The sequence below is a fragment of the Pelophylax lessonae genome, assembly GCF_965119305.1.
Source record: "Pelophylax lessonae genome assembly, chromosome: 2".
NCBI lineage: Eukaryota > Metazoa > Chordata > Amphibia > Anura > Ranidae > Pelophylax > Pelophylax lessonae.
In genome coordinates, this window is record NC_138769.1 from 604,987,476 (window position 1) to 605,008,476 (window position 21,001).

The following is a 21,001-nucleotide window of genomic DNA, read 5'->3' on the forward strand; positions in this document are numbered from 1 at the left end:
GGCTGTTTGAATTTCCGGGTCATAACGACGTCACTTCTGTGCATGCGCATGGGAGTCACAATCGCGGCACGACACTCTCTGCATTCACGGCACACTTCATGTGCACAGCTACTGCACATGCACCAGTGACATCATCGGCTGCAGCCGATGTGAATCAGTATAGTTTAAAAGATATTTACAGATCTAAGTTAATATTAAGAGCTAACCGCTGCTTTAAGGGTCTGTTTTTGTTTGCACAAAAAATTGCTTCTCTTACCATACAAGTCAATTGAAATTTAAAAGTAGCTTTAAGCAAGTCAAATGCAGAACAGGAGTTTAAATGCACACTGCAATGAATCATGCATCATCTCAGAATCCACAGATGTCAAAAGCAAACTGGGTTTGTAGCCCTAAAGACCATCACAGCTGGCTGTTAAAGTGCACCTGTGTCCATGTTATGGGCAATTTAGCATTTACATATTCTTAACAGACATCAAAAAAAAAAAAAGAAAAAATCAATCTCTAACCTCTCTAGCTGCTTGTACACTGAAGTAATTTATATTCTAGGATTATTATTATTATTATTATTATTATACAGGATTTATATAGCTCCAACAGTTTGCACAGCACTTTAGAATATAAAGGCAGACAATACAATTTACAATGCAATAAAATACAAAAGGGTTAAGAGGACACTGCTCATAAGAAGTTACAATTTAATGGGGGTGGGACAAGTGGTACAAATGGTAATAGCTGTAAGGGATGAGCTGATGGAAGAATTAAGTTCAGTTGTTAGGTGGAGATGGGATAGGCTTCCTTGAATAGGTGAGTTCACAGGGATCGCCTAAAGGTGGCCAGTTTAGAAGATAGCTAAATAGATTGAGGTAGAGAGATCCAGACAATGGACAAGGCTCTGGAGAAGTCCTGTAGATGAGCATGGGAGGAGGATACCAGAGAGCTATGGAGTAGGGGGTCTTGGGATAAGCGTAGAGAATGGTTTGGGTGATATTTTGAGACAAGATTGATGATGTAGCTTGTTTTTAGTATTTTGAATTTAATTCGCTGGGCAATCGGAAGCCAGTAGAGGGATTGGCAGACAGGGGTGGTGGACACTGAGCAGTTGGTAAGGTAGTGGAGTCTAGCAGCAGCATTCATGGTAGATTGAAAGGAGGTTAGCCAGCGTAGAAGTAGGCCTAGGAGCAGGGGTGACGTCAGAGGGATGCATGGGGGTGCTAAAACACTCCCAAAAATTCTGCTTGCATCCCCAAGCAGTAACAACCAAGTCAGAGTTTACACTAATATTTTTCTCAAATCCTTGTTAAATACAGTGGAAATTAAGTAAGTGAAGTGGCTGCTGGCTTCTACAAAGCCTACCCTTTTACCTTCCCTTCTAGTGTCAGTTTTTATGTACAGAGAGCCCTCCAAGGCAGTGCCCTAGGCACAGTGTTAATATTTGGGGAGAGGGTGCTGGGAGCTTCAGCTGCTTCACCAGCCTAAAGGCTGGTATACACGGGCCGAATATCGGCCGGTTTAATTGAAATTACATTTGGCCAGTGAATACAGCAGCCTGTCTGACGTCTGTCGAATGGGCATGCTGGAAAACCAGAAGCCAATTGGCAGCTAATGGTTGCAAGCACTGACTGGTGTGTTCTGGCGGGGGCGGTCACTCTGTACTAACATCATATAGTTAGTACAGCAAGCTCCTAAGTTTTCCTGCTGGGGTGAATGAAAAAAAAAACTACCAGTGTGTACCAGGCTTAAATGACAGGAGTGATGGTCATTCTCCTACTGCACAATGTCCGAATTCCTCAACTCCTCCAGCCGCTCCATCTCCGCCTTATCTCTTCTACTGAATGCAACATTTTATCCCTCCCCTTCTTCACTCCCATTAACTTAATCTACTTCCCAGATCACTGATAAGTTTCTTTCACTTAAGCCTGGTGCACAATAAAAGTTTGTTTTCGTACAACCCAGCGGGCTGAACAAAAAAAACCCCAAGAGCTTGGGAAGAGATAATGTACTAACAATCTGATGTTAGTACAGCAATCTCCCCATTGAGCTATTGTGTTCTGACAGGGGGACTCCAGTCAGCGCTCTCTCCCATTGACAATGGGGAAGGGAGGGAGAGGTTGTGCTCAACCACCAGTTTTTACCCCCTCCCCCAAGCCTTAAGACCTGTTCATACAGGCAAATGAGGAGATGTAAAAGCAGGCGGGTGAGCCACAGTTTTGCCACCCCAACCACCCACCTGAAAAAGTTGATGCAACCTCTTAGGGCTGTACACATGGCAAAAATTAAATGGTATGTCACCATGAATGGGACTGTGCCACAACCACCCTGCAACCATGTGCAATACATATATAGTGCACTGGGTCAGCATCTTCAGGGTTGAAAATGGCATATCGCCCTCATGCTGCGCCTCAACACCAGCAATGATAGCTGTATGCCTGAATGAGTCCTTTCAGCCACCTAGATCCCTTTAGATTTATGCATCCCTTAGAGCCCAGCTCCTTTTCCTTCATCCCACTGACACAGATTCCAATCAGTTCTCTTCAGAATGACACTGCCAACAAAAGGAAATTTTTCCTTCTAGTGACACCACTGAAGCAGGGACAGTTTTCCTTCCAGTGACACCACAGATGCTGGGGCATGTTTCCCTTTGCCACTGTTAGCCCCATATTTGTGCACAAAGTTTAAACCCCTCAGTTCACTGTGGTGTACCTCATTTATTGGTACTATTTCAGAGCATGTCATAAATATTACAAACATTACACCACAATTAGCCCCCATCCCCTCTTTCACCCAGGAGGGAAGGAGGGAGGTGCAGTTTGCCATCTTCGCACTGGGCACTGAATGACCTTATCCCAGCATAACAAAGAAAGTGAGAGATGCTCTTGTGATAAAGATCTGACAGCAAGGACTGGTCAGGGTTTAATATTGTGCTGGGGGTTATATGAATGCAGGAGGTAATATTTGGGCTGGGGGTTATTTCTGCCCTGACACATGCTGGAGTTTGTTCTTGTTGACACATACACATTCTGTGTTTTTTGTACCTGACACTTGCTGGGGTTGTTCTTGCTCCCCTGGCGCATTGCTGGAGGTTGTTATGGTTAGCCCTGGCACATGCTGGGGGTGGTTCTTGTTGCCTCCCCCCCCCCCCCGACACATGCCGAGGGTTGTTCTTGTTGCCCCCCGACACATGACAGGGGTTGTTCTTGCTAGCCCTGACACATACTGGGAGTTAATATGACCCTGGCACTTGTTGGGGTGGGTTAATATTGCTGCGACTGACTCCAACAATGGGGCTTATTGTACTACCACAATTTCTTCAAAGTAGAGAGTTAAAGGTAGAGAAGAGCGGATGAGGACTGGGTGAAAAGGTATTAAAAGTAGATTTGTTTGGCAGTACGGAGGCAGGAATTGTATTTTAAGAAGGCAGATTTGTATAGGGTGAAGTCTTGCAGGGATTTAGTTTTACGCCACAGTCGCTCAAGTGCACAGCTATGTTTCTTGAGGTTTCTGGGGTCATCGGTTTGCCAAGGTTTTAAGGGTCAGAGCTTGATTCTGTGTGTAGTTAGAGGAGCAAGTGCCTGAGGGTTTGAGTTAACTGTTGTAGGCAGAAGTGGCCAGGTTAGGACAGGACAGTGGTGAGATTTTGTCATAGAGGTGGTCAGTGGCAGAATAGAGATGTGAAGAGTTAAAGTGGCAAGGATTTCTATGATCCAACAGGTGGAGTGTGGTTTTGTCGTGGCCTGGCTTGTGCTCCCCAGGCTCCCGGTGGGGACCCTTTATGGTCCTGCCCTACCTCCAATGCCACAAACAACTCTAGCTGACTTGTAAGTTTGGGAATTTGGGTGGTTTGTCTCCCCCTCCCTCCCTTTCCATGTTTGCAATTTTCTATACATATATTTATTCTTTACATATATGCATCATACACTTTCTCCTGAAGAAGTGGCAAACTTGGTCCATGAAATGCTTCGAGCCTATTGATGCTAGGACTTATTATTAAGCGTCTACTATTTCATTACTCCGTGTAATTTTGATATGTTGGTGAATATTAACTTGGACTTGCACTACTCATCAGCTTTTATGTTGCTCAGTCCTGGGACCAACCTTGTTCAATTTATTCATAAACAGCATTGAGGACGGGATCAGTAGTTCTATATCAGTTATAACTGCACAGCATGAAGCAGATATCCTACAGAACGACCTGGACAAAATAGAGTGGGCAAGGAAATGGCAAATGAGGTTTAATGTGGAGAAGTGTAAGGTTTTGCACTTGGGGACTAAAAACATAAAAGCACAATACACTTTAGGGGGGGGAACCTTTGAGGGAATCAAAAATGGAGAAAGATCTGGGAATCTTGGTAGAGGATAGACTAAGCAATAGCATGCAATGTCAAGCGGCAGCTGCCAAAAGCAGGCAGAATATTAGCATGCATAAAGAAAGGGATGTATTCCAGAGATAAAACTATAATCCTTCCACTTTGTAAAACTCTGGTCCGACCACATCTGGAGTATTCTGTCCAGTTCTGGTCGCCAGTCCTCAGGAGGCATGTGTTGGAGCTGGAGAGAGTCCAGAGAAGGGCAACTAAACTAATTAGGGGATTGGAGGACCTTAATTATGAAGAGCATCTGCAATCGCTTGATTTATTCTCCCTGGAGAAGAGACGCCTGAGAGGGGACATGATAGCAATTTATAAATATCTCAATTGTGATCTCAGCATAGAAAAAAAGCTATTCAATTGAAAGGATTGCATGAGGACTCAAGGGCATACAATGCGATTAGAGGAGAAGCGTTTTAACCTCAGGCAACGTGGGGGGTTCTTTACTGTTAGGGCTACAAGATTGTGGAATTCTCTACCACAAGAGGTGGTTTCTGCGGTAAGTATGATGGCTTTCAAAAGACTCTTAGACTTACATCTCAAGGATCAGAACATTCAGGGGTATGAGAGATGATTACGGCCACACACACCTACACAGGTTGAACTGGATGGACTATTGTCATTATTCAACCTCACCAACTATGTAACTATGTTATGTTTTTACATTCTTGTATATCATTAAATGTGCAATTTTTATCCCTGCCAGCTTTGTCATGTCTCTCATTTGAAGTCCCAACCCCCCTTTCATTTTACATATTTGCTTTAATACCTCTGTAAACATAATGTAGCATTTGAATTGGGTTGCCACTAAGAATATATCATTACTAACAAATGAAAATAGCCCACATATGGCTCATTGTCACTGGTTGTGCATTTCTCCTTTAAAAATGTACACAAGTATGGGTTGCATGCACAAATGATCAGATTAATGTTTATTGAAGGAGGTTATCTTAATTGAAATTGCCAGTTTTGAGAGAGATTTGATGGGGCATGTGTTGGATGTAATTCCTCCTACCTATTATTTATTACATAACATTATACAAATAAATACCAAAAAAATGTATATTATATTCTAGTATTCTTAATACTATGCGCTCCTGAAGGAAAGTAAATCAACACTTTAATTAACTTTAATTAATCAATTTCTAAATGTGAACTCATCAGCTGCTTAATCAAAATACTTTCTGATCAACTGCAGAGTAAAGTGTTATCATTTCAGCAGTGCTTAGCCGAAAAACAGTATAAGGCCCCTTTCACACATCAGTTCATCAGTTCAGTCACGTCAAAATGTATCAGTTTTTCATCCATTTTCCATCCGTTTTTTTTACATCCACTACCAATGCAAAAAGGGATGAAAAACGGACAGTTTGTCCGTTTACATCCGTTTTTCGTCGGATGAAAAATAGGGCATTCATCCGTTCCAAAAAATGGACATTGATGGAAGCGGATGAAAACGGATGTTAACGGATGATCATCCGTTGTCATCTGTTTTTACATAGAGATGCATTGATGTCCGTTTTTCATCCGTCAATAGATGGAGGAAAAATGGACCGTATGTGCAAAAGGGGCCTAAGGCCCCTTTCACACATGTTGTCTGTTTTTCATCCATCCGTTGACGGATGAAAAACGGACATCAATGCATTCCTATGGAAGACTGGATGTAAATGTATGATCATTCATTTACATCCGTTTTCGTCCGCTTCCGTCAACATCCGTTTTTTTGAACAGATGAAAGCCCTATTTTTCATCCGTTAAAAAAAACAGATCGGTTAAAAAACAGGATGAAAAACTGATGTTGACTGAAGAAAACGAATAACAAAAAAATGTGACTGAACTAATGAAATGAACGTTCCATATGTGTGAAAGGGGCCTAACACCTCCAAGTAACAAGAGTGCATGCAAACACTTTCAATTATAATATTATTATATATATTATATATAAGGACTTTCAATTACTACTGGATTGATTATGTGGATTGTTTACATGCACTCTTATCACTTGGAGGTGGAAGCTCCTCTGTTAGGCTCCATGTACACGGGACGTTGTTAAAAGTCCCTTTGAATGCTGGAATTTTTAGGACGTTTGAAACGTCCGTTCAGTCGCGTTTGTACCCGCGTTTAGCGGGCGTTTAGGGGCGTTTGCGTTTAGAAGCGTTCCTAGAGGTCAAAAAAATTATTCCCCTTTAAAATGGAAAAACGCGAACGCTAAACGCGGGTCATCGCGTTCGGACGCGTTCAGACACGTTCGGACGCGTTTGTGCGTTTGAAACGCCGGGAAACACACGTTCGAACGCAAATAATTGCGTTCTAAAAAAAGTCCCTGAACGCAACTGCCTGCAAATGACTGTAAACGACATGGTGTACATGGACAGATAAGATAAAATGTAGATGGGTTCAGGGGCTTCTGAAAAAAACGCCCAACTGCTCCTAAACGGCCATTTCCAGCGTCCCGTGTACATGGAGCCTTACACGTTTCTTAGGCAAAGCGCTGCTGAAGTGGTTACACTTTACTCTGCAGATAAAAAAATAATAATTTGCATGTCCTACCTGTGCAAAATACTTGATTACATAGTTCCACCTGATGTATGGGGTTCTGCACAGAGAAATAAATAACAGTGAAGTTCACACATTTCTCCTACACTTTAGCCTAAACATTGCATTACTTTTATATAACTGGTTGCCAAGAGGGGTATGCATTGGAAAAATTTTTTTATGGAGCTCTGACCACTATTGCCCCAAGACATAAAACCAAAACACCCACTGACATTCCAAAAGTTCTCAAAGGACACATTTTAAAATATCACAGAATCTTTAAAGAGGAAGTAAAGCTTCCTCTAACTTGTACCTATAGGTAAGCCTATGATAAGGCTTACCTATAGGTACTGTAAATATCTCCTAAACATGCACCTTTTTAAGAGATATTTACTTTGCATGCAGCCAAGGTATCACTGGCCCATGCGCTCTGAAGGAATGGCTGCCATTCCTTCAGAGCCCTGTGCTGTGAACAGCGGGTCCCGTGCGCATGCGTGGGAATGACGTCATCGCAGCTCCGGCCAATCAGATGGCCAGAGGACGTGAACACGGAAGGAAGACGGGTGAACATGTCGGCCGTGTTAGCGGTAAGTGGGCGCCACTGCGGGGGCTTTGTTCTAAGGTAAGTAATTCATAATGAGCTAGTATGCGATGTATACTAGCTCATTATGCCTTTGTCTTTCAGTGTTTTTTTTTTTTTCATTTTTGGAGGTTTACAACCTCTTTAATACAATTTGTATTATACCAATTAATTGGGACCAGCGGATGCAAATAGCTGCAGCTTTTGAGTATTGTTCCAATCCAGGCTGGTGACTTATTTCTCAGAGTGTTTGGTGTGTCAGAGTAGTTATGAGCAGCTTAGAAGCCCCTGAGGGCTTATCGCGGGTATTTAATTTTATGTTAATAATAATTTTATCCTATAGAAGTGGTAAGGCACATTGGTAAAAATTGTAAACTACACTTAGAGTGCCATAGAGGGATTGTTTATTTTCATTTTTTTTTTTCTTTTTTTTTCAGAAAAAATGAACAGATTCCCCCATCCACACAAACTATGTGGATAGAGGGATCCAACCCACTGGGGAATTGTATGTCAGAATACACTGATCAGCAACTGCAGTCTATTGGCTGCAGCTGCTGATTGAGAAAAACTGGATTTTGTACTTACTGTAAAATCCTTTTCTCTGAAGTTCGACAGACGTAGCTCCATATCTTCTTAGATCATTGCGTTATGCTCGTCCAATTAGGAATAGGCACTAGGCAGGAAAAAGTTTGACCACGCCTATGGAGGCTGTCCCTGCAGGCATAACCTCACACACTCTGCTACATCAGTCAGATTGGTTGCAACCAGTGTTTAGAAGAAAAAAACCCATTTGCTCAGAAGCGGAGGGGCGGGTCTGTCGAACTTCAGAGAAAAGGATTTTACGGTAAGTACAAAAATCCAGTTTTCTCTATTGTTCATCAACAGACGCAGCTCCATATCTTCTAAGACCATTGGGACGTCCTAAAGCAGTATTTTCATGAGGGGTGGGAAGACAATGCAATAAGAATGTAACTCCCCAAAGGCTAAATGTAGCCAACCAGGTAATATGAACAACTGGAGCTCACCCAGAAAAAAACCCTCAAAGAGAACAAAAGAGGATTCTCTTTAAACAGTAGCCTGCAAAACCTTGCGGCCAAAAGAAGCATCCGAGGATGCCAACACACCAATTTTGTAGAATTTAGTGAATGTATGCACAGGTGACCAGATCGCCGCCTTGGACCCTTGCATCACTGACGCTTGATGGCGAAAAGCACATGAGGCACTCTGCGCTCTAGTAGAATGTGTCTTCACTGGGAAAGGAGGAACCTGACCCTTCAGAGAATAAGCCTGAACCACCATCTGCCTGATCCATCTGGAAATGGTGACAGCAGACGCAGCCAATCCTTTTTGAGGTCCCTCAGTAAGGACAAAAAGAGTATCTGGTTTTCTAAAAGACTCAGTGGCCCCCAGGTAAACCCTGATCGCCCGAACCACAGCCAAAAAGAATACAAGGCAATTTCCTTGGGATGCTTGTGCTTAGGACAGAGTGAAGGCAAAACAATGTCTTCATTCAAATGAAAATCAGAAACCACCTTAGGAAGAAAAGATTGATTTGGTCGGAGTTCCGACTTTATCTCTGTGGACCACCAATAAGGTGAGTGGCAAGACAATGCCACCAATTCAGATACTCTGCATGCAGAAGTGATAGCCACCAAAAAGGCAATGAAAGCAGAGGAATCTCCTGCATGTTCTCAAAAGGAGGCTTTTGAAGAAGAACAGATAATACCAAATTCAGATCCCACGGAGGCAGCAGGGATCTTCTCGGGGGAGCCATATGGTGGACCCCCAGAATGAAAGTGTGAATCAGGGCATGTGTAGCTAAAGAGCATTGAAAATATACAGCCAAAGCCGACACTTGGCCTTTGATAGTGCCCAAAGCCAACCGCTGTTCAACCCCTTTCTGCAGAAAGGCCAAAACCCTAGCAACCGAAAACAAGAGAGGGTGCACCTTCAGTGATTCACAGCATGAAATGTACGATTTCCACAAACGGTGATAGATCTTCCTGGCATTCGACTTCCTAGCCTTCAACAGTGTAGGAGTCACAGAGTCAGAAAGACCTCTATCCCTCAACACCTGGCTTTCAACAGTCAGGCCGTTAAAGAAAGCGACTGTAAATCAGGAAGGAAGATCAGACCTTGAGACAGCAGATCTTCCCTGAGAGGAATTCTCCAAGGAGCATCAGCAACCAACTTTACTAGGTCTGCGTACCTAGACCAGCGAGGCCAGTCTGGAGCCACTAGAATGACCAGAATTCCTTCCACCTCTACCCTGCGTAGAAACCTTGGCAGGAGTCTCAGCGGAGGGAATGCACAGATCAGTCGATACTGACCCCAAGTGGCATCGGCTAGAGGATCTTGAGACCTGGCTACGAACCTCTGCACCTTCTAGATGAGATGAGAAGCAAACAGATCAACCTCGGGAGTCCCCCACCGAACACACGGGAGATGAAACACCTCCGGATGTAGGGACAATTCCCCTTGATCCAACACCTGACGACTCAGGAAATCCGCTTGCCAGTTGTCTACACCTGGGATGTGCACAGCAGAGAGGGCTGGAACAAACTTTTCCGCCCAGGCCAAAATCTCGGCCACCTCCCTGGCTGCAAAGATACTCTTGGTGCCCCCCTGGTGATTAATGTAAGCCACAGATGTGGCGTTGTCCGATTGAATCCGAACCAGACAGATAATCTTGCAGACGAGTTGTCCAGTGGCGCAGACAAAACTTTATTGCTCTGAGCTCCAAAACATTTACTTCCCCAGTACCCCACCCCAGCCTGACAAGCTGGCGTCCGTGGTTACCACTGTCCAAAACAATGGGAGGAAGGACTTTCCCTGGCAAAGTGCCTGGGAATGAAGCGACCATAACAGAGCAGATCTTGTGTTGTGGCTCAACTGAATGAAAGTGTCCAAGGACTTTGGATCCTTGTTCCATTTGGCAAGAATCTCTCTGTGCAATGGTCTGGTATGGATCTGAGCAAACGGAACCGCCTCAAAGGTTGATACCATCAGACCCAAGGCCCGCATGCAAGTTCGCAGAGAGGAAAGATTGTTTTCCAACAATCGCCCCCTGCAACGTCTGCAGCTTGTCTGGGGGAAGAAAGACCCTCGCCAAAGCTGAATCCAGAGTCAGGCCCAGATAATCCAATCTCAAGGAAGGTATCAGGGCGGATTTCTTGAAATTGACGTGTCCATCCTAACTTCTGGAGGGAGCTGACAGTGATCGTCAGGTCGCTCATCAAGGCTGAATGAGAGTATGCTCTCAACAGGAGATCATCTAGATACCACAGTACCGCTATCCCCCGTTGGTGCAACAATGCAAACACCGGGGCCAGTACTTTGGTAAACACCCTGGGAGCGGAGGCTAAACCAAAGGGTAATGCCACAAATTGATAATGCTCTTCTGCTATGGCAAAACGAAGAAACCACTGGTGTTCAGCGTAGATAGGGATGTGTAGATATGCGTCCTTGATATCTATGGAGGCCAAGAAGTCCCCCTGGTGTAGTGACGCCACCACAGTGCGAATGGAATCCATACAAAACCTCTGAACCTGCATGAAGCAGTTCAGAGCCTTGAGATCCAGAATTGGACACACTTTGCCCTCTTTCTGAGCCACAGTAAACATGTTTGAATAAAACCCTTGAAAGCATTCCTGAGAGGGAACTGGCACAATCACCCCTTGCGACAGCAGATCTTGTGCCACCTCTCATAGATCCTTTGACCGATCTGGAGATGGGCGCAGATTGGACAGGAAGAATCTATCTGACGGTTCCGGAAAGAAGCAAAGTTTTTTTTCCCCACCCCAGAAGCGGGTGAGGGCGACCCCTTCATGCAGAGGAGGGTTTGTCTGCAGATCCGGACTGGCCAGTCTTTGATTTACCTGACCATGGCTTCTTGGAACTTCAAGAAGACCTGAAGGGCTTTCCTTTGCCTTGTGACCCAGAGGTATGAAAAAGCCACTTATGAGCAGTAAAAGAAGGCCCCCCGTCGCTGACGTGGTGCCTTGCCCTTAGAGCAGTGGTTCTCAACTCCGGTCCTAGGGACCCACTTACAGGCCAGATTTTAAGTATTACCTTGGGGCGATGCAGACTAGAATACTTCAATCACTGAGCAGCAAGCAGCAAATGAGATCACCTGTGATGTAATTTAGTTATCTTGCAAACCTGGCCTGTTAGTGGGACCTGAGGACAGGAGTTAAGAACCACTGCCTTAGAGGATTGAGGAAGAAGAGTACTCTTCCTGCCCGTAAGGCTTTTGATCAACTCATCCAAAGAGGATCCAAACAACCTCTCCCCCATAAAGGGGAGATCTGTCAAAGCTTTTTTGGAAGCCTGGTCCGCAGACCAGATTTTTAACCACATCATGTTTCTAATCGCAATCCCCACTGCCGACACTCTGGCCACTAGGGGAGACGCATCACATATAAACACAAGGCTTGAGCCATCTGGTCTATTAGTTCAAGCACCGCTGGGGGGCGCTGCTCAGCTTCCAAGTTACCTTTAGTAACTTCAGCCATTCAGTAACCATCTGTGACACCATAACATTCACAAATATTGGTTTTAAAATGGAAACCACTAGCACATGGAGATGGCGGGACAGAGAATCCACCTGTCTATTCACAGGGTCCTAGAAGGTCGGGGATTCTTCCACAGTGGCCTCATTCAGCCTTAGGTTGCACAGTCCACCTAGTGGAAACTGCATCTGCATAGGGATAACAGGGTTTAAAGCGCTTAGGCACCACTAGCATGTGCTTGATGCGCCGCCATTGTTCATTGACAATATAGTCAAAAAGTTCCGGACAAGGGAACACCTGCCCGATTTTTGGGATTTACAGGAGCCAAAAGACACCTGTGAACCCGACACTGTAGATTCATCAGCCAATTTTAAAGTTTCCTGCATTGAAACTATAAGTGCTTTCACCAGAATGCGAAGACACCGACCCCTGAGGGTGAGGTGCGTCCGAGACGGCCATATCTGCCTCAGAATCCGAGGACACCCCTGAGAGAGGTGAAGGCAGAGGGCGTTTGTGGCTAGCAACACTTTTACATACAAAAATCCACCTTTGACACCAGGCTTTTCAAGACTGCTGTAAGAGCAGACATGGGCTGCAACCCAGAAGGTTCCGCAGCCACTCCTAGGGGGTCTGTAGGTAAAATAGTACCCTGGGACTCAATTTTTCCCAAAAATGATAATAGTGCGATATCGCTTTTAAAAAAAAAAAAATCACAAAATCTTGATGTTACCACTAACTGTGCGGTATACCTAGTCTCAATCTAATACAATCTGATAACAGAGTGGGTGAGAAAACCTACAGGGGACCCCAGAAAAATGTTACCAGACCGCTCAGGAGATTGCCAGCATGCTCTGTGAAAATAAAAGTAAAAAAGTTCCTTCACAGAAAATGACAAGCACAGCTTGTCACAGCTAGATCTTTTGTGTTGCATGCCGTTCGCCTGTCCAGCATTGTGGACTACAAGAAAATGGCCGCCCCATGCATTTCTATAGGGACTATTAAAAAATGGCTGCCCATGTAATCTAATAGGGAAAATATAGGGAAAATAAAACATGAATCCACAGCAAAAACAGTGCGCCATGCGGTCTTCCAGACCCCCGGTGGGGGTCCCAGATAAGTGGCATCAGAGGATCCCTAGGAAGGGACCCCACCAGGGTCCCACCGCCGAGAAAACTCTGCTACGACCGCAATATTTCCACCCCCCGGAGGTAGGACCTGCTGAGGGTAGGTGAAAATGCAACAAGGGATTAGGCCTAACATCCCAGAGGCCAGGGGAGCCCCGAGGGTCTGACTATTCCAGGGAGGGACCCACCTCCACCCCGAGACCGCCAGAGGAATGGGGGACAGAATTACTCACCATACCACAGTACCAGGTGGGCCCCACTCCAAACAGTCCACCTCCCACCAAGAGTGGGGGTGCTGCCAGCCAGGGGGAAAGCTGAGACTCAGGGCTTTCCAGGTCGATCGCGTCCCAACGAGACTCCTCCACTCGCAGGCTCGTCCCCATCCATCAGGGCTCTGTTGTGGCGAGGCCTAGTTCTGGATTATAACTTGCTCATGCTCGCTGGCCAGGCTGGGAGACCTTAAGGATATGGAATTTCCAGTCTGAAACCACAGCCGGCTGTTGCTTGTAGTTCTCCAGGAACTCAAACTAGTGGAAAAAAAAATCACAAAATAAAAACTTTCCCTATTAATAGCTAAGACCGAAGTCCCAGCGGGAAACTAGGTCCTATTCCTAAACTAGGCAGAAAAAAACTGACTGATGTAGCAGAGTGTGTGGGGTTATGCCTGTAAGGACAGCCCCCATAGGCGTGGTAAAGCTTTTTCTTGCCTAGTGTCTATTCCTGATTGGAGGAGCATAACCCAATGGTCTATGAAGATATGGAGCTACGTCTGTCGATGAATGATAGAGAAAAATTTCCAACAAGCCTTTTCGACAGAAGTCGATCATTAGATCAACTACTGTCAAGTGGGAGCAGTTGCACATGGATCAAAATTTGGCCAATCCCTGCTGAATTTTAATCCATCTGTGGCCAGCTAAAGAAAAAAGACAGTAAATGCAAACACTGGAAGGTACAAACCAGTCTAATTTAATGTACAATCTGTTGCTGTAGGTTGTCCATGAACCAACAAAACCTGGGTGGCAAAAGTATGCAAATACTTGACAGATCGCTGTGCTACGCAAGCGATGTTAGTACAACGATATCCCCCGCTGAGCTATTGTGTTCTAACAAAGGGACTGCCTCCCCCTCCCCCCTGCCAGAACACACTAATCAGCGGTTATAGCCATTGGCTGCAAGTGCTGATCGGATGCTGGTCTTTGAGCATGCCCGTATGATAAAAGATGGTCGTTAGACCGGCTTCTGGCAGACAGGCTGCTGTACACATGGGCTGAATGCCGGCCAGCTTCTGTTGAACCGGCTAATATACAGCCCATATGTACCATCCTTTAGGCATTGAGGAATGCACTTGGAGCATTCCTCAAAATTAAATAATGCAGGTATACTTTGTTTTGGGTTCCTGGAGCACCCTACAGTCAGGGTCAATTGTTCCTTGCAGTGACTAGTTTGCATTTATTAGTGTGCTTCCGCCTTTCTTTTGCGACAGGTATGCTTTAATGCTCACCTCCGGCCAAATATATATTTTTAGTTTTTAAACATACTTGCCAACTGTCCCGAATTTGCCAGGACAGTCCTGGTATACATTCACTTGTCCCTTGAAGTCTGTGCCCCGAAATTTCTAATGCTGCCCAGTCCTGTCCTGTTACTGTGTGCAGTGTACGCACGATATATATGCAGAGTGAACAGTATTCATATGTAAATTGCGGCAGCATTGATATGTAAATTTTGTGTATACATGATAAGTATATCATGCCTTCCTGAACCCTTATCCACCATCACCTCTGCTGAATGCAGTAGACATGTGGGATTTAAACAATCAGGCTTGGAAGCCCTGTCTGCCACTGTGGTCACTGAGCCTGCCTTTAGCCTGTACTACAAAAATAAGCAAAGGGATGGGCGTGCAGAGGTAAATAGAGAAGGGATTACAGTTTGAGGAATTGCAAAGAGCGGGGGTGTGCAGGGTGGGTTGGGGTGCAAAGTTGAGCAGAGGAGGCATGTAGAGTTAAGCAGAGAGGAGGGAGGTTTGGGGTGTGGGGGGCGGTGGGGTGCAGAGGTTAAATTCTCCAATTACATTGGATGTCAATGTAAATGTCTCTATTAAATTGGTGGTCAGTCATGACACCTCGGACTCCCTGGTGATTTTCTGACCACTATGGAAGTTTCTCTGGAGTGAAAGCTAACTGGGACAAATCAATTTTGTTCCCCCTGAAAAATCCAACCCCCCCCCCCCCCCGTCTCCCGTTTAACACCTTTGCAATGGGTATCCCAATCTAAGTATCAAGGTATTGTCATACGAAACAATTTCTCCTCTTACTTGGCAGACAACCTCTACCCTGTTCTACAACAGTTGATACTCAAATACCAGGTGTGGAAAACACTTCCATTGACTCCTGTAGGATGGGTAAACCTCCTTAAGATGGCGTTTCTCCCAAAATTTCTTTGTCTACAGAAATAACCCGGTTCCTATTCCTGTTGAGTTTAACAGGATTATTACGTACTTTATTTAGGCTGCATCGGTTCCTCAAATGGCCAAATCCAAGCCGCGGTTGCCTCTTTCCTCAGGAGGAAGGAGGATTGGCAGTGCCTTGCTGCCGGAAATACTATTGGGCAGCAGTGTTGGTTACGGTTCGCTAGTGGTTTGCACAAACTCGATCAAACCCATCAATTAATCTGGAGGCTACTGTCCTGGGGTCCTATTCAGCCCTGACTAATCTGGTCTATAGTGGAACGAGGGTCACATCACAGAGGACGACCCCAAATTGCACAACAGTTTGGGTGTGGGAACAAGTGAAGGCAGCTCTTGGGGTAGTCAACACTGTTTCTCCCCATACTCTGTTATGGGGCAATACTAAATTGCCACACCTCAGATCTACTCCTAATCCTGGTGTATGGGCCAAATATGGCATTATAAAGCTACAACAGATCATGCCAGCTGGCCGGCTACTTCCTTTCCCTACTCTCAAGGAAACTTTCAAACTTCCCTCATGGATGCTTTTTAGATACTTGCTGCTGAAACACGTGGTACAGGTGCAGTTCCCGGTGGCAGTTACAGTAACACCTCAAAGTGGGGAGGTTTCTTACAACTTGCAATGAGGATAAAATCCTCTCCTTAATTTACATTTGCATCACTGGTGGTAATACAGATAGGGACTCTCCCCTATTCCACTCCTGGCGGGCTGACATTCCCACCTTCATGGAGGAGGAAAGGGATGAAGGGATACAGCAGGTTATACCCACAGTTATTTCATCCAGAGATAGATCATACAGCTTAAATTTCTCCATAGGGTTTACTACACCCTTCAGTGCCTTTCCCGGATCTATCCTACATAATCTGAAACATGTCCCAAGGGTCAACAGGCAGTGGGGACATACTTTTATATGATCTGGGAGTGTCCGCTTATTCAAAATTTCTGGAGAATAGTGGTCATGGAGATAAATATGCTTACTGATCTTTGTATTGTGCTGGATCCCAAAATACTTTTATTGGGAATGAGGGACTCAGTAGCTCAATCTACCCATGAAAAGCTATTTTTGTTCTATATGAGTTTCTATGCTAGAAAGCCTATTCAAAAAAATTGGAAGCTGCCCCTACGGTTAATCAGTGGCATCTACTAATTGATTCAGCACTACCCATGTAAAAGCTAACATACATGTGTCGTGAGTGCCCCCAAAAGTTTGGGAAAATCTAGAAGGCATGGGTATAGGCCAGATCCCTAAACATTTAATTAAGTGGCTAAAAGGGTGGAGATTTGGTCATTTTCAGGATGCTTCACCCACTCGTATGTCTTCTCTCTGGTTTCCAGAACTGGGGGACTCCTTGTGGTTATTCTGGGTTCCTACACACTTGATATGCATTCCTTGCACAACTTTTTCCATTCAGCTTCCTCCTATTATTTACTATCTCTTCTCCTCTATTTTTCTCCTTCTCCCTCTCCTCCTCCTTCCCCCACTTCCTATTCTTATTTTATCCCCCCTGAATCTTTTTTTCTCCTTTTCTTCTCCCCTCTCTTAATGGCTTTGTTGAACTGTGAAATTAGGACATAAACTGTTTAGTTTATCCTTACTTTTCATGTCTATAGGTGTTAATAACTGTTAGGCTATGTTGCCATTATACTTTACTTATGGAGTTTTTGGTACTAAATTCTGAATGTATGCTCTGTGGACTACTTTGTGGATTTTCCTGTGTCCAAATAAATCTTGCTCTTCTGTTTGTTATCTCTCAGTGTATTATACGTTTCACTGTTATGTGATTTGCTTATGGTTTGTTTTATTGACGAATAAAACTTTTCTGTTAAAAAAAAAAAAAAAATGGTGGTCAGTGTAAATCACCCCTTACATTGGTGGTCGGCGTAAATAGTCGTATTACATTGGTGACACCAATGAAAAAAAGGTAGTGAGAGGGCAAGAAACATGTAAAAAGCCCATTGGCTCAGGTTAGGCTGCTTACAACAGGCAAGGCTACCCTACTGTGGGCACTCCAGCAGGTTACCAGGAAAAGACGTGCATATATGGAAGAAGCGCCAGACCAAAAAATAAAAGTCCAAATTAATTTATTGATGTTGTGTCAAAAGACATCCAATGCATTTTTTTTTACAGACTGACGCTCCTCTTTAAGTATAGTTCTTCAAGCTCCAAGGTGCAGTAGTTTCATCTGTACAAAAAACAGCACAATGTATTCCAAACATACATATGCAGATGTAATATTACTAGTCCAGAGCAGACAAGGGTTGCACATACACACAATGATTAGGTCATATAAGGCTTTTTACCTGGGATAGCTGTCTCTATAGATTAGAGTTGGACAGAAGAGAAAGTACAGGTAACTGGAAAGTTTTGGCAGTTGAATCTCTTTTTCTGTAAGAAGTACATGGGAGATACAGCATATTAAATTCACATTTATGCGAGCATGGTATACCAAAGACTAGTGTTGAGCGAACACGGACTGTATTATTCGTGTTCGTACCGAATAATTGGATTTTTTGTACCCGAACACGGACACGGACACTTTACTGTATGTTCGGGTAAAAATCCGTGTTCGGTCGTTTTATTTCCGGGTTTTGCATGCTTTGGCGCTCTTTTCATGGCGGGCTTTCAACAGCCAATCAACAATCGTTTAACTGGTGTGCCTTAAGCCATCCCAGCCATGCCTGCAAATGTCTCAGTAGCTGTGATTGGCCGTCTGAAGCATGTGACCAAGTCTTTATAAGTTCGAGGCAGCCGCAGCGGCGTCATTATGCTGCTTAGATTCAGGGACAGAGCACACATCAACGTGCTGGCTGCTGATTAGGGAAAGATAGGCAGGAAAAAACCATTTGTGTCCGGATAGAATTGAGGGACAGGTCGGAGTGTTTAGGCAGGGCGAGTTGTAGGCATTTTAGGGATAGAGTCTGCTGAATTATATAGGGTCAGTGTCTTCTACAAACTACAATCGATATTGCTGTGTGGGGGGTGGGGTGAATCTGCACTCAATCCTGATCTACGATCTCTTCTCAATCCTGTTAGGGACAGAGTCTGCTGAATTTTAGGGAAACTGTGTTCTACAAACTACAATCGATATTGCTGTGTGGGGGGTGGGGTGAATCTGCACTCAATCCTGATCTACGATCTCTTCTCAATCCTGTTAGGGACAGAGTCTGCTGAATTTTAGGGAAACTGTGTTCTACAAACTACAATCGATATTGCTGTGTGGGGGGTGGGGTGAATCTGCACTCAATCCTGATCTACGATCTCTTCTCAATCCTGTTAGGGACAGAGTCTGCTGAATTTTAGGGAAACTGTGTTCTACAAACTACAATCGATATTGCTGTGTGGTGTGGGATTGGAGATAGGCAGGTGTCAGTGATCCACATCCATTTTTCTGTGTGTGAGCTGCAGTGAACACAATCTTTTTGGGCTGCAGTGAACACAATCTTTTTGGGCTGCAGTGAACACAATCTTTTTGGGCTGCAGTGAACACAATCTTTTTGGGCTGCAGTGAACACAATCTTTTTGGGCTGCAGTGAACACAATCTTTTTGGGGTGCAGTGAACAAAATCTTTTTGGGGTGCAGTGAACACAATCCTTTTTGGTGTGCAGTGAACACAATCTTTGTGGGGTGCAGTGAACAAAATCCTTTGTGGGGTGCAGTGAACACAATCTTTTTGGGGTGCAGTGAACAAAATCCTTTTTGGGGTGCAGTGAACAACATCCTTTTTGGGGTGCAGTGAACACAATCTTTTTGGGGTGCAGTGAACAAAATCCTTTGTGGGGTGCAGTGAACACAATCTTTTTGGGGTGCAGTGAACACAATCTTTTTGGGGTGGAGTGAACAACATCCTTTTTGGGGTGCAGTGAACAAAATCCTTTTTGGGGTGCAGTGAACAAAATCATTTTTGGGGTGCAGTGAACACAATCTTTTTGGGGTGCAGTGAACACAATCTTTGTGGGGTGCAGTGAACACAATCTTTTTGGGGTGGAGTGAACAACATCCTTTTTGGGGTGCAGTGAACAAAATCCTTTTTGGGGTGCAGTGAACAACATCCTTTTTGGGGTGCAGTGAACACAATCTTTTTGGGGTGCAGTGAACACAATCTTTGTGGGGTACAGTGAACAGAATCTTTGTGGGGTGCAGTGAACACAATCTTTGGGGGGTACAGTGAACACAATCTTTGTGAGGTGCAGTGAACACAATCATTGTGGGGTGCAGTGAACACAATCATTGTGGGGTGCAGTGAACTCAATCTTTGTGGGGTACAGTGAACACAATCTCATACTGAAGGTTTGAGGGTGCTGCCTGTTCCATACTCCCCCTACTCCTCATCTAGCCTTTTAGGGGTACAAACAATAGTAATTGGGGCCTAGTGTGGTTGTGTACGTGTGATATACATACACTTTTTTGGGATCATATTTTCTATTCCGCTATTTAATCAAAAACCTTTGGGGATCAGTTAAATTGGGGGATAGTCTGTGTTGGTACGTGTGAGAGAGATCCACCTTTCCAAGTTGTTGGGGTTCATCTCATACTTCTGAAGGTTTGAGGGTGCTGCCTGTTCCATACTCCCCCCTACTCCTAGCCTTTTAGGGGTACAAACAATAGTAATTGGGGCCTAGTGTGGTTGTGTACGTGTGATATACATACACTTTTTTGGGATCATATTTTCTATTCCGCTATTTAATCAAAAACCTCTGGGGATCAGTTAAATTGGGGGATAGTCTGTGTTGGTACGTGTGAGAGAGATCCACCTTTCCAAGTTGTTGGGGTTCATCTCATACTTCTGAAGGTTTGAGGGTGCTGCCTGTTCCATACTCCCCCTACTCCTAGCCTTTTAGGGGTACAAACAATAGTAATTGGGGCCTAGTGTGGTTGTGTACGTGTGATATACATACACTTTTTTGGGATCATATTTTCTATTCCGCTATTTAATCAAAAACCTTTGGGGATCAGTTAAATTGGGGGATAGTCTGTGTTGGTACGTGTGAGAGAGATCCACCTTTCCAAGTTGTTGGGGTTCATCTCATACTTCTGAAGGTTTGAGGGTGCTGCCTGTTCCATACTCCCCCTACTCCTAGCCTTTTAGGGGTACAAACAATAGTAATTGGGGCCTAGTGTGGTTGTGTACGTGTGATATACATACACTTTTTTGGGATCATATTTTCTATTCCGCTATTTAATCAAAAACCTCTGGGGATCAGTTAAATTGGGGGATAGTCTGTGTTGGTACGTGTGAGAGAGATCCACCTTTCCAAGTTGTTGGGGTTCATCTCATACTTCTGAAGGTTTGAGGGTGCTGCCTGTTCCATACTCCCCCCTACTCCTAGCCTTTTAGGGGTACAAACAATAGTAATTGGGGCCTAGTGTGGTTGTGTACGTGTGATATACATACACTTTTTTGGGATCATATTTTCTATTCCGCT

At 44.5% G+C, this 21,001-nt stretch overlaps 1 pseudogene across 1 annotated transcript in view; it reads right to left on the minus strand.

Annotated features, from left to right (window-relative positions):
* LOC309545699 (sterol O-acyltransferase 2-like) overlaps positions 1-21,001 on the minus strand; it is a 254,589-nt pseudogene that overhangs the window by 56,872 nt on the left and 176,716 nt on the right. Inside the window, exons 8-9 of the transcript XR_014226162.1 lie at positions 17,878-17,962; positions 6,912-6,957 (exon numbers count right to left, since the gene is read on the minus strand). The product of XR_014226162.1 is annotated as a sterol O-acyltransferase 2-like (transcript). The remainder of the gene's footprint in view (positions 1-6,911; positions 6,958-17,877; positions 17,963-21,001) is intronic.